The sequence below is a fragment of the Talpa occidentalis genome, unplaced genomic scaffold, assembly GCF_014898055.3.
Source record: "Talpa occidentalis isolate TD23 unplaced genomic scaffold, MPIMG_talOcc4v2.1 talOcc4.5, whole genome shotgun sequence".
In the NCBI taxonomy this organism is placed as follows: domain Eukaryota; kingdom Metazoa; phylum Chordata; class Mammalia; order Eulipotyphla; family Talpidae; genus Talpa; species Talpa occidentalis.
In genome coordinates this window covers 67,353,687-67,365,788 of record NW_023604861.1, presented here as the reverse complement: position 1 = coordinate 67,365,788, position 12,102 = coordinate 67,353,687, and the positions used below count along the sequence as shown (strand labels likewise).

General features: G+C 43.4%; 1 protein-coding gene across 2 annotated transcripts in view; it reads right to left on the bottom strand.

Moving 5' to 3' along the window:
• The window catches only part of EDAR (ectodysplasin A receptor), a 110,175-nt gene extending 101,446 nt beyond the window's left edge, over nt 1-8,729 (bottom strand). For both annotated transcript variants that reach the window (XM_054701564.1, XM_037527392.2), the window contains exon 1: nt 8,470-8,729. The gene's annotated coding sequence lies outside the window, so the exon portion shown is untranslated. The remainder of the gene's footprint in view (nt 1-8,469) is intronic.
• Between the last annotated feature and the right edge of the window lie 3,373 nt (nt 8,730-12,102).

The following is a 12,102-nucleotide window of genomic DNA, read 5'->3' as shown; positions in this document are numbered from 1 at the left end:
CTGGTTAAGGGAAAATCCACAGCTTAGATCCCAGATATGAGGAAGTAAAGGTGTCACTCAGTTGGGGAAGTTCAGAGCCAGATTCACCTCCTACTGTGGCAAGCCCCTGCCCCATCAACACGCTCCAGCTGTCCCACTTCCCCAGCCTGTCCCAGTCACATTCCAAAGTATTTTTATTGTTTCATTTCACACTCAACCCCCCCCCCCAAAGACACCCTGTAGCAGCTAGGTATGAGGGGCCAGGAGAAAACTATACACCATCTTCCTACGCTGGGGATTCTGAGACAGGGACTGCACAATCTAGAGGGACAATTTATCCAAATCAGTGATAAAGAAGGTCTCAGTAAAGGGAAGATGGAAAGAAAACCCCTGAAGCAGGAGGATGGTAGGCGGCAGTAGTGGGCTTGGGAACTTAAACACAATTGATGAGACTTACACTACCCTAGGGTTAGGTTAATTATGAAAGGTAATTAATAAGAACAGAAGACCCAGAGGAGGGCTCTTGCCGATTTTAACAGTCAACAGGTGAAAAGCCATTAATACATGTTTGGGATGGTAACACTGTGGTTGTCTGCTGGCCCCTTGAAAAAAGATTCTTCATTTTGACAACCTAACATGAACCGTGTGTCCTGACGAGGCCCCCACAGAACCTGAAGTCTGGTGCATAGTGCATGGGTGCTGGGGACAGGCGAGCTGGGGAAGTTGGAGTGGGGACCACAGTCCTGCCATCTGTGACAGAGCCAGCCATGGCTATGGGTGACAATGAATATACTTGCCTTGAACAACACCAGCCACTGTTAGGTTCCACAGGTGTGTATGAGAGGGGGGTCAACTATTTGCTACTTTCTGTTTTTTTAACCTGAAACTCAACTATTTCAGAGTCTCCTAGTTGTTCTTCAACCTCAGCACATTCCATCCTCTTCCCTATTTGCATCACTGATTCCAGACAAATCTGCAGCAAAAGAACCCCAGGAAGGCTGCTGAGGGTCAAAGGAGACCTCTTTGGGGAGAGGATAGTGAGACGTGCCTATGGGACTCTCAGCAGAGGGGAGGAAATCCCCTCTCCAGATCTGGCTGGCATGCCTGCCTCTGGGTTCAGCTTACTCTCTAAGTTCTCACACAAATGAGAACTTTACATTATATTTGGTGAATAATATCATACTCATCTTGTGACTGATGGTATAACAGGAGATTTGAGTTGGGAGTTGAAAATTTATAGAGTGGGACCACAGATGGTTTTTTGATAAGGTGGCTTATTAACAGAGAGCTGAATGAAATAAACAAAACACAATGTGGTCTTTGGTTAGAGCATTTTGGGTAGTAGGAGTAGCAGAAGCAGCACCCAGAAGCTGTGTGAGGAGCAGAGAGAAGGCCAGAGTGTGTTGGTGTCACAGGAGGGGACAGACTTGAAACAAGTAATTACAGCACAGGGCAGCATGGTAAGTGCTGTTTATCACCATTTTTTAATATAAATTTGTTTTTTGTATCTTATAATAATATTATAATAAATCTTATAAAACCTTGAGCAAGATTTGGAGTCTATTAGCCTTTGCCAATGCAGTGGCTTCTCCACTTGAACAAATCAAGCCTCGGGGAACCCTGGGAAGTGTCTTCTTCAACCTGCCAGGGTAAATGGAAGGATGTCCCTCAGGCCCACCAAACAGTCCTCCTCCAGGGTCTCCTGGGGGGAACACAGAAAGGAGAACACAGAAAGGGTAGGCAGAAGGATGTCTGGCCTCACGAGGCTTGCATGTCCACAGGTGCCTCTTTTTATGTGACTGATGTGGTGGGAGGCAAACAGCAGGCTCCCTGGAGAATAAGGGACACTGCATTTGCCAGTTTCTCAATTCTGTTTATTCTGTAAACAGAAGGAGGAGCTCAACATTCTACTGTTCTTACATTTGCAATTTTCACAAAATAAATATTTGTCTTCAAAAGCAATGACTGTGATAATCATCTGGGTAATATTCTCGAGCACTGGTTCCCTCACACACGCCAATTGAAAAGTCAAGTCAGAGAGCTGTGTGTGTGGTCTGTTTGGATAATGATTTTCATGTGGAAGTCTCAAAGTTGGAAACCAACTGGCAACAATTTTGGAGAAAGCTTGGTCTCTTGGTTTTTAGAGTTGCTCAAAACCAAGTGTCCCAAGACACCAGAAAGTCCATGCCTTGGTTTCCTCTGCCCATAAAATGAGCATCAAAATTGTTTAAATTCAAAAAAATACTAAAAATGATAAAGATGTTAAAATAAAAATAAAGAAAAAAATTGTTTAAATTCATGCTAAAGGGAGGCCAAGGCATTTGTTCAGTTGCCAGAAGTCATAAGAACAGGCCTAGACTGTAGCAGCCACCAGGGGAGATGTGACGTCTGCTGTGTGCTCAGGTCTCAGAGAGGGCCTCTCTCCAAATCTCTCTAAGAATAGGCTAAAACTTAAAAGGGTTCTGCTAAATTTAAAAGACACTTATTGTACATTTTGTCACTCATAAAGGAGTCCACCAAGCAGAGAACTGTGCTCTGTATTAGCGCCACATTGACAGATGTTGCTCTGGGCCCATTAGCCATTGCTCCCTCTCTCTCATTGGAGACGGTGGCTCTGCAGAGGATGGAGTGTTTGAACAGTCACATCCCAAAGTGTCCATTCTGATAATTTTCTACATTATTGACAGGAAGTTTTAGGAATAATCATTCTGAAGACATTAGGAGTAAATCTTAAAGAAAATGAACCTTGAGAGTCCACTGAGGTGCCATTAAGAAAGCATGGTTTATTTAAATATTTTCAAGCATTAGGCTTTTTCTGGGTCAGAGGTAATGTTTATTTTGTCAGAACTGAGAGCCTCAATCAACATATTAAACCATAAAACCAGATCTACAAGGTAAACAAAATTAGCTAAACAAATAGACACTTGCACTCTGTCTACTGCTCTTTGTGGCCTCTGACTTTCCTGAACAGTGTCAGCAGCTCATGCAGATGTGGTCACAGCAATGAGTCTACCCCCTGGCCCTTCCTCATGACCCTTCCATTTGTCCTCACAGCCCTGCGCTTCCCAGGGACAGTCTCTTCCTCCAGGCTAATTTCCCACCTAATGACCCTCAAGGTGCTATTCCATGAAAGGAAGTAGAGCTCGACAGGTGCTGGGAAGACGTGCTGGCAGGCGCAGGGCAGCCAGCACCTCCTTAAATCCACAAGGGTCGAGTGCGATGGACAGGAACAGCTCTGACACACCAAACTGGCTATACAGTCTATAAGTTAGTTCCCAGCCACTCCTGGAAGTTTTCTTAACTGAATGTCAAAGCACCTGGCTGGGCCCTCTTGGCGCTTCTCTACCTCCCAGCTCCAGCTGTCTCCAACTGCTGGAACATACTCCTCCATTTCTTCAAGTGAGAAATGGGGAGTGGGTACTGACTGTGGACTCTCGACTGCTGGCTGTTTCAAGCTGGAGTCTTTAAAATATTTCTCAGCAAGTGCCCCTTTGCCATTTGTTAATTGCAAAAAGAACAGATAATGAGTTGAAAAACCATTCCACAGTCCTGCCAACTTTTTCTGCCACCTGCCTCTTCTGCCCTTCACACTGGTCAGTGTGTGTAGAAGGGACCACCCAGACATCTGCCCACTGGCAGGGGTGTATTAAGGTGGTTTCATGGAGGGGGTAGCTTCTGAAATATAATAACCAGTGTGCTGTGGATATGGATGGCTCCAGAACAACACGGGGCATGGAAACCAGGATGGCACTTCTGCCCCTAGTTAGTGTCTAGTCTTGTAACCTTTCCCCCACACTCAGAGAATGCTCAGACTCGCTCCCATGGCCTCCATGCTCTGACTCTCCTCTTCTGTTCTTACCACTGAGCCCCTGCTGTAAGCCATGCTGCCTTCTCCAGGAACTGAGACGCCTCTTTCTGTCCCCACCCCAGACCTCTGCTTGACTAGCTCCCTCACTTTCTCTAGATTTCTGCCCAGATAGCATCTCCTCAGGAGGTCTCCTCACTGTCACCGCAGCACATCTTTCTGCTTTGCCTGCTTTTTGCTCCTTCATGGCCCTGGATTTATCTGAGATCACATTTGCATCTATGTATTATGGCTTTTCTCTGCACTAGGATGTAAATGCCTCCCCCAAGGTACCACCAAAACACCACTTCCCAGGACACTGTTTGTACAGCAGATGCTCAGAAAAGATCTGCCAAATGAATGGATGAACGTATTTTTTTTTTTTTTAAGATTTATTTGTTTGTACAAGCACTGGGTACAGTCAGAAGCGTGGGAGGGTGAGAGAATTCACCAGAGCCAGAGTGGGGAGCAGAACAGGCAGAGAAGGACAGAAGTACACTGCTGAGGGGAGCAGCGGGTGGCAGGAGAGGTCTGTGCGCCATGTGGGACCCTCCTCCAGTGGCCGGGGAGCAGCCAGGGATCGAACCGGTGCTGCAGAGGCTGATGGGAAGCTTTGCAACCCAGCGCTCAACCGCTGCGCCACCAGGGAGGCCCAGGGATGAACGTATCTTAAAGCCAGTGTGAAATCCTCTCTTCTCTTGGGGCACACTGTTTAAGACACACGGAATTGGAAAGATGGCAACAAGACGAAAAGATTTGGTGACAGTCCGATAGTTGTCAGAGCTGTGACCTCACATTTTTCATTTGCAGAGCAGTTTTGCATATCTTCCCTCACATCCTAAGGATGCGCTTTCTATCAGGATTAAAGTGTTATTGGCAGTGTTATCTCCATATTCTTTCTAGGTGACTAATATCTTATTTCAGTCTTTGGGCTCATCCTTTGACAATATTATCACTTAGCAGTATAGTCTCAAAGGATCTAGAAATATCCCAGCTAAGCTTGGCTTCTATGAACCAGGTCACGGTTAGTAACAGTTGCTGCTCTGCTTGCTGTTTCAATCAGGACTTGCAAGCCAAGCTACCTTCCTGCCATGGGTAGAACATATTCTTATTTCCCTGCTTGTGAAACGACTTGGGATGACAGGAACTCACTGGGTGGCTATCTGTGCAACCACATCTTGCTCATTACCACCCATCACTCCCCACAGCGATCTGACTTGTCGGAAGTGAAGAACAAAGACTTCTGGTTAGTTGTGTTTGAAACTTTGTATATAGGCCTCAGGCATTTCTGCAGGGTGCCTAGGCAGGGGCACCTGGATGAAAGAGATGAGGCCTGCAAGGTTAAGTGCCTTGCTCAAAGCCATGCAGCTCTGCCAGCTAGTATCTGCTCCACATTGGAGTCAACCATTTGTCTGACATCTTGAGGCAACTCAGCTTTTAAGAATCACCTGTGTCTCTGTACCCAGAGGGGTTAGCTTTGCAATTGGGACTTGTTTGCTTGTGGAATTAGGGTGTTTTGATGTTTGGGAAGCCCCTTAGCCCCAGTGTGTGATTAGAACAACTGGTCATCTTTCTCTGGCACCAAAGATTCCCTTCCTTCATTCACTGGACAGATTTTCACTGAGCATCCACTCTGCTCTCAGGAAGATGCTGGGAAGGAGGCTGCCTCAGAGTACAAGATTCCCTTACATACTATCTAATCTATGGCCATCTTGTTGCCCAGACCTAGGGTAAAGCACTTCCCTTAGCTTTGATTATAAAGGTTAACCATCCTTGGACTATGCTTTGTGACTATGTTAGGAAGTAATGAATAAAAACTAAACACGGATAAGTTTCATTTGTTTGTACTAATAGATGCCAAAGAGTTGTTGGGAGACCTAAGCCCCACAGTCATTTGAAAATTTCTCTTAGCTACTAGAATATATTAGATTGAACCACTTGAAATTGCCTATATTCAGCTATCTTTTTGCTGTATGAGAAACAGCAACTTTATATTTTCCTCTAATAATTTCTCTATTACTAAACCTTAATCAGGATGACTCAAAAGAACAACATGAGATGATTTCCTATTCAGCCCTGGCCTCTAGTGAGTGTAGGAGACAAGTGCATGCTTGGTGTCTGGATTGACACAGCCCTGACAACTGAGGTATAGAGGGAGTATTTACTCGCTCAACATTCATTTTCACCTGGGAATTTTCATCATACCTTCTCCACTGGTCTTTGGAGAGATAGATGCATCGGTCTCAGAGGCAGGGGTAATGATTCCAACTCTTCTAGAACGATGCCTGGGCATTCTAGGTGTGCAACCGTGTCATCTATTTGTGGCATCATAACTAATATTATTAGTGTTGAGCAAGCCACTTAACCTCTCTAAGCCTCGATGTCCTCCCTCCACAGGGAAGACATGCACGAAAATGCTCTATAAAGTGGCATGGGTTACTTAACTTCCCAGAAGTTAAGTGATGACATCAGTTTATCTTTTCTTGTTTCATTTTTAGGAAAATATAACCTGAGATTGACTAAGAGTCTTGCCTGCAATGTGTGAACACAAGGAGGATAGCAGCCTGGGCTGTGATAGAGCCAGCACTCTCAGGTAGGGGTTGGGGCCTTTGTTTCCTAATTGGTGTAATGTGCTAAGTGAACTTAATGTAAGTTAATTAATGATGCTATTGGTGGGAGGAATTACCTAGGCAGAGCCTAAAACGGCTTCAAAGGAATGAGCAGGCAGGTGTCCTCTGGGATAATTGAGGAAAGCAGGGCCAGGAGGAAAACTCCAAGGAGGTGTGCAGGCAGGACTCACACAGGCCTTGGGAGGGGGGTGGGGACAACCCGAGGGACTGAGCCATTTAATCATCAGGCTGGCTTCCAAAGCACCATCGTGTTTACAGCTACTGTGTCTGAATTTCAGATTTGCTTGAGCCTTTGAAGCTGGGTTTCTGAACATTTCCTTGAGAACTACTTTCCTTTTTTTTGGAAACTATGAAACTTACTTCCCTGGACCCAAAAAGGAGTCTCAGGTGACCTAACTCCTATCTGTGGTCCCTTGGGTTCTAAGGCACTTGGCTGAGAAGATGCTCCTCAGAAAAAGTCAGCTTAGCTTTGTACCCTGGGAAATGGGAGGTTAAGACCGGACCTGCCTTCCCTTCCCTGAGCAAACCCTGGGCAGCTGCCTGTGGCGGTCGCTGTGCTAGATACAGGGACACAAAGATACTGAAGGAAGAACCCTTGATGCTTCTGAGCTTTGCAAATATGTATTTTCAACAAAATGAAAATTCAGTTTACATTTAGAAACCAAGTAGTGGCCAGAGAGTGAAAATCAAATATTTCAGGTAAATCTTATTTCCTCTTATCTCCCAAAGTCATGTGCTTCAGAATTACCTTTGAAATGTGCTGTTAAAAATGAATCCTGCCACAGTACATCCTAGCTCATGTGAGGACAGGGAGAGAGAGAACCCAGCTGATGGCTCCAGGGCCCCCTCTCACTTCCGTGTGACCAATCATCAGGACAAACATTCACTTCCCAACTTTGATAAATGACATTTTTTGGTGGACTCTGTTAAAATGTAACTTTAAATAAGGTTTTAAGTAGTGGTGATTTACAAATGTCAGAGCATCGAGTCAGGTAAGAAATAATCTCTAACTTAATTATTTAAATCGATTCCTCTTTTCCTTTAGTTCATTATGACCTTCAGTATTTTGAATTAACCATCGTTGCACTCTTGACTAGAGAGCGTCTCAGAAATACGACGTCAGAGACACCAGGTTGTGGAGTCTGACCTTTGGCTGCTCCCTCCTCTCTCTGTTCTTCTCCCTGTGCCTCAGTCTCGAGTCCCAACAACTCTGTCCAGTGTGATAGATAGAGTTTCTGCTCTGCTAACTTGTCACCTCACTCCTGACCCCTTGTTGCTTTAACTGTTCAATTGGTCACCCACCTGTTGTTCTCCTTGCCCATACCACCCCCCCACCCCCCCGCCTGATACCTCAGGCCTCAGCAGTGCAGGAGCGATGGCTGCAGGGTGCCGAGGAAGATGCCTGCTCTTGGGCATGGGCCCAAACTACTTGGTGATGTGTCAGAGTGTGGAAAGGAGCCTCTTGATTGGAAATGAAAGCCTTGATCATTAGGTACACATAAAACTCTTTTACCTCCCCTGCCCTCATACATAACACAGGGACTATGACATTGGGTCACAAACTTGGGTCAAACCCTTCCTGGAAGGTCTTCTAGGGCACTGTGAATCCTCAGGGGTGGGACACAGGGAGAGGGTCTGTTAGGGGTGCTTGCCGCCCGAGAACCTGAGACACACTTGGGGCATACCTGAAAAACACACTTTCAAGCTCTCTGGAGAAATCTTGACTTAGAAACTCAAATTTGAAAATCTGCTAAACACACACAGGGTTTGATTCACTAACCAAACGTGCAACCAATAGTAAGTGGGGATTCTGATGTTTTCTTGAAAACAAAGGAACGATCTCAGGTCTTAGAACTGGTAGCACAGAAATAGAGTAATTGGGAAAACTTGTTCAAACGCAACCCAAAAATGACATGTATTTTAAAAATGCACTCAGGCTGCTTTGCAGCCCATGACACTTCTGCCTCATCCACAGTCAGAGAGTTTAGAAAATGAAAAGAAAAGACCAAGGCTTACCTGGACACCTTTGGAGGGTCAGTTTCCAGTCGAAGCAGAAGATGGTCTGTGAAGAAATTCAGGCACAGTCTCCCACGGGGCCGCCAGGTTACAGAGGTGACTGCCCCTTAGTGTTGTAGGGCCAGGTGTTCAACGATGCTCGAGGCCCGCAGAGCTCCCCGGGGCAAGGTACCCCTCTGTCTTCAGCCCCACTTTGCCTCTGATCTTTGCAAAGGGTTTCCCGGGAACTCCTCCTTGACTGCTCTGTCTTGTCTGAGAGTTTGGAAACTCAGTGCTTGAGAAGGGCCTCCTTACTGCAGACTCACCTGCACCATCTAGAGGCTTCTCCCAGCACTGGCAGTACTCGCACCCTGCTGGCAGGTCAGCCCCCTTTGCCGCTGCCCCAGACACACACACCAGGCCCTTGACTTCCTGCCACTAAAGACACCAGTTGGAGTTTGTAAAATCATTGATTTCTTTTTTTTTGTAGGTGGAGTCTTGCTTATATCAGAACAGCCAAAGCATTTTGGGACTGGAGTTTGAAAAACTAAATTAGCATGGAAACACCATTTATCAAAATGTGTTCACCCAAGGACCCCCCACTGAGATAGCCACAGGCAAGGGTGCTGTGCAGCCATTCAGCTTTGAAGCATGTTTTCATGTTCGTACATATGCGTGTTCCTGCCCTCCCCCAACTTCCCCAAATTTTCTGTAGGTTTGAGTCACCAAACTTTCTTTCATTTCCCCTTCCACTCGACATCGCTACCATATACGCCTTACAAGTCTAGTTGTGATATATACCCCATGTAACTCCAGATAGCCATGTACACCCTATATTATTCCAGATAACCATCTATAACCCATGTAACTCAGATAACTATATATATTTCATATAAGTAGATAATCAGAAAGACATTTGAAGCATAACCAGTTTGAAAGGACATTACCTTTCATTATCTGTGAATTCTTTTTCAAAAATTAAATGATCAGGGGAAAAAACCCCAACATTTAAAGAATATAATTTATCCCCCTCTACACTCCCTTAGCCCCACCTATAAACAGAGGAACAGAACAGCTCCTTTAGGCTAGATTTCTGTGTTCTCCTTTCCATCTTGTCCCCGCTGCCCTGGAGCCACAGGAGAAAGCAAAGAGCTTAAGAAGGAAGCAGAGACAAAAATGAATGGGACTGGGACAAGGGTACTAAATTTTATACTAATTCTGCCAACAGAGAGCTGAGCAGAACCATATTTCCCCAACTTACTGACCAATATCAGTTCACCTGAAGAATATCAATCAGATAATATCAAGATAATTAATTCAGATAATATTAGTTCCCAAGTGAGAATTTTAACATGAATTTTCAGGTTTGGTGATTTATACTGCTCTGCCTCTGTTCTTTTTGTTTTTGTTTCTGTTTTTTACAGACTACCACTTGCCGGAACCAGTTCTCTGATTACTTCAACATGTGAAAAAGGAACAGTCTGGAAGTCTTTCCCTATTGCAAATCATAAATCCTAAAATGAAGAGACAGAAGAACATACCAGAAATACTAGAGCAAAAAACCCTGAGAAGCGTCTCAATTCAGCAGGACAGCAGAATATGACTACAGAGGAGTTCAAGATAACAGTTATTACAGTGGTTATGGAATGCAAGGGGAAAAAATGGAGGATTTTACAGAAAAAGAAAACATGAGGCAGTTACAATTAAAAATAATGGATCTAAAAACCACTATAACTTAATTAAAAATTACAGTTGATGGCTCAACAACAGACAAACGCAAGCAGTGAAGAGGATTAATGAGCTTGGGTACACGAATAGAATAACATACAGAAAAAAAAATAGTGAAAATAAAGTACGAGATCTTTGGAATAATCTAAAAAAAAAGACACACATATCATGAAGGTTCCAGGAGGAGAAGAGGGGAAAGGCACAGAAAATTTATTTAAAGAAATAATTGATGAAAACTATGTCAAGCTGAAAAACAAACCAGATGTCATAATCCAAGAGGCCCAAAAATTTTCAAACAAGATAATACCAGCAAGACAGACAGACAGATGGACAGACATTGTTGAAAGCTAATGACAAGGAGAATACTTAAAACCTCAAGAGAAAAAAAAAATGTAACCTAAAAGGGACACCAATCAGACTGTCTTGAACTTTCCCATAGAAACATTATGAGCATGAAGGGATTTGCAGGAGATAAATAATGTTCTTAAGAAAAAAGATTTCCAGCCTAGAATTTGTTAGCTTGCAAAATTAACATACAAGACATAAGATAGAAAGAAGAATAAGGAGCTTCACTGAAAAGCAAAGACTAAAAGAATTTATCAACAGCAAGCTGCACATGAAAGAAATCATAAAGGGCTTATGATAAAGCAACAGAACAATGAATAACAAGGTAATAAGCACCTAAATTATGTTGAAGGAGGAAGAGAGTAGCAATGTGGTCCACTGGAAAAAGTCAGAGACTAGACCATGCAATGGGTCACACAATGAGTCCTTCAAATACTGACCTCAGTGTTTTATAGTTTTCTTTGTATAGGTCCTTTACCTCTTTTGTTAGATTTATTCCCAAATATTTGATTTTTTTTGTTTCGATAATAAAAGGGGTGGTTTTTTTGATTTCTTCTTCTTCAGATTTATTGTTTGTGTATAGGAAGGCTACTGACTTTTGCGTGTTGATTTTGTATCCTGCCACTTTACTGAATTGATTGATGTTAAAAGAAATAGAAGAAGACACAAAGAAATGGAAAGACATCCCCTGCTCATGGATTGGAAGAATAAACATTATTAAAATGGCCATCCTACCAAAAGCAATATACAGATTCAATGCTATTCCAATCAAAATCTCAATGGCATTCTTCAAAGAAATAGAACAATTATTGATGAAATTCATATGGAATCACAAAAAACCCCGAATAGCCAAAGCTCTCCTGAAAAAAAAAGAAGGAAATGGAGGCATCACACTCCCAGACTTCAAACTATACTACAAAGCCATAATCATCAAAACTGCATGGTATTGGAACAAGAACAGACATACAGACCAATGGAATCGAATAGAAAATCCAGAAATAAACCCACAGATTTATGGTCAACTAATCTTTGACAAAGGAGCAAAGACTATGCATTGGAGCAAAGAAAGTTTGTTCAATAAATGGTGCTGGGAAAACTGGGTCGCTACATGCAAAAGAATGAAGCTTGACCACTACCTCACACCATACACAAAAATCAACTCAAAATGGATTAAAGAACTAGACATAAGACCTGAAACCATAAAATACATAGAAGGAAATATAGGCGAAACACTACGGGATTTGCACATCAAAGACATCTTTACAGACACATCACCCAAAGCATTGATAGTGAAGGCAAAGATAAACAGCTGGGACTACATCAAATTAAAGAGCTTCTGCACAGCAAAAGAGACAATAACAAAAACAAAGAGAAACCCCACCAACTGGGAGAACATTTTTGCACCCAACACTAATGATAAAGGACTGATCACAAAAATCTGCAAAGAGCTGATGAGACTCAGCAACAACAAAGAAAATAATCCAGTCCAAAAATGGGCAGAAGAGCTAAAAAGAAACTTCTCTGAAGAGGAAATGCAAATGGCCAACAGACATATGAAAAAATGTTCAACATCACTTGTAA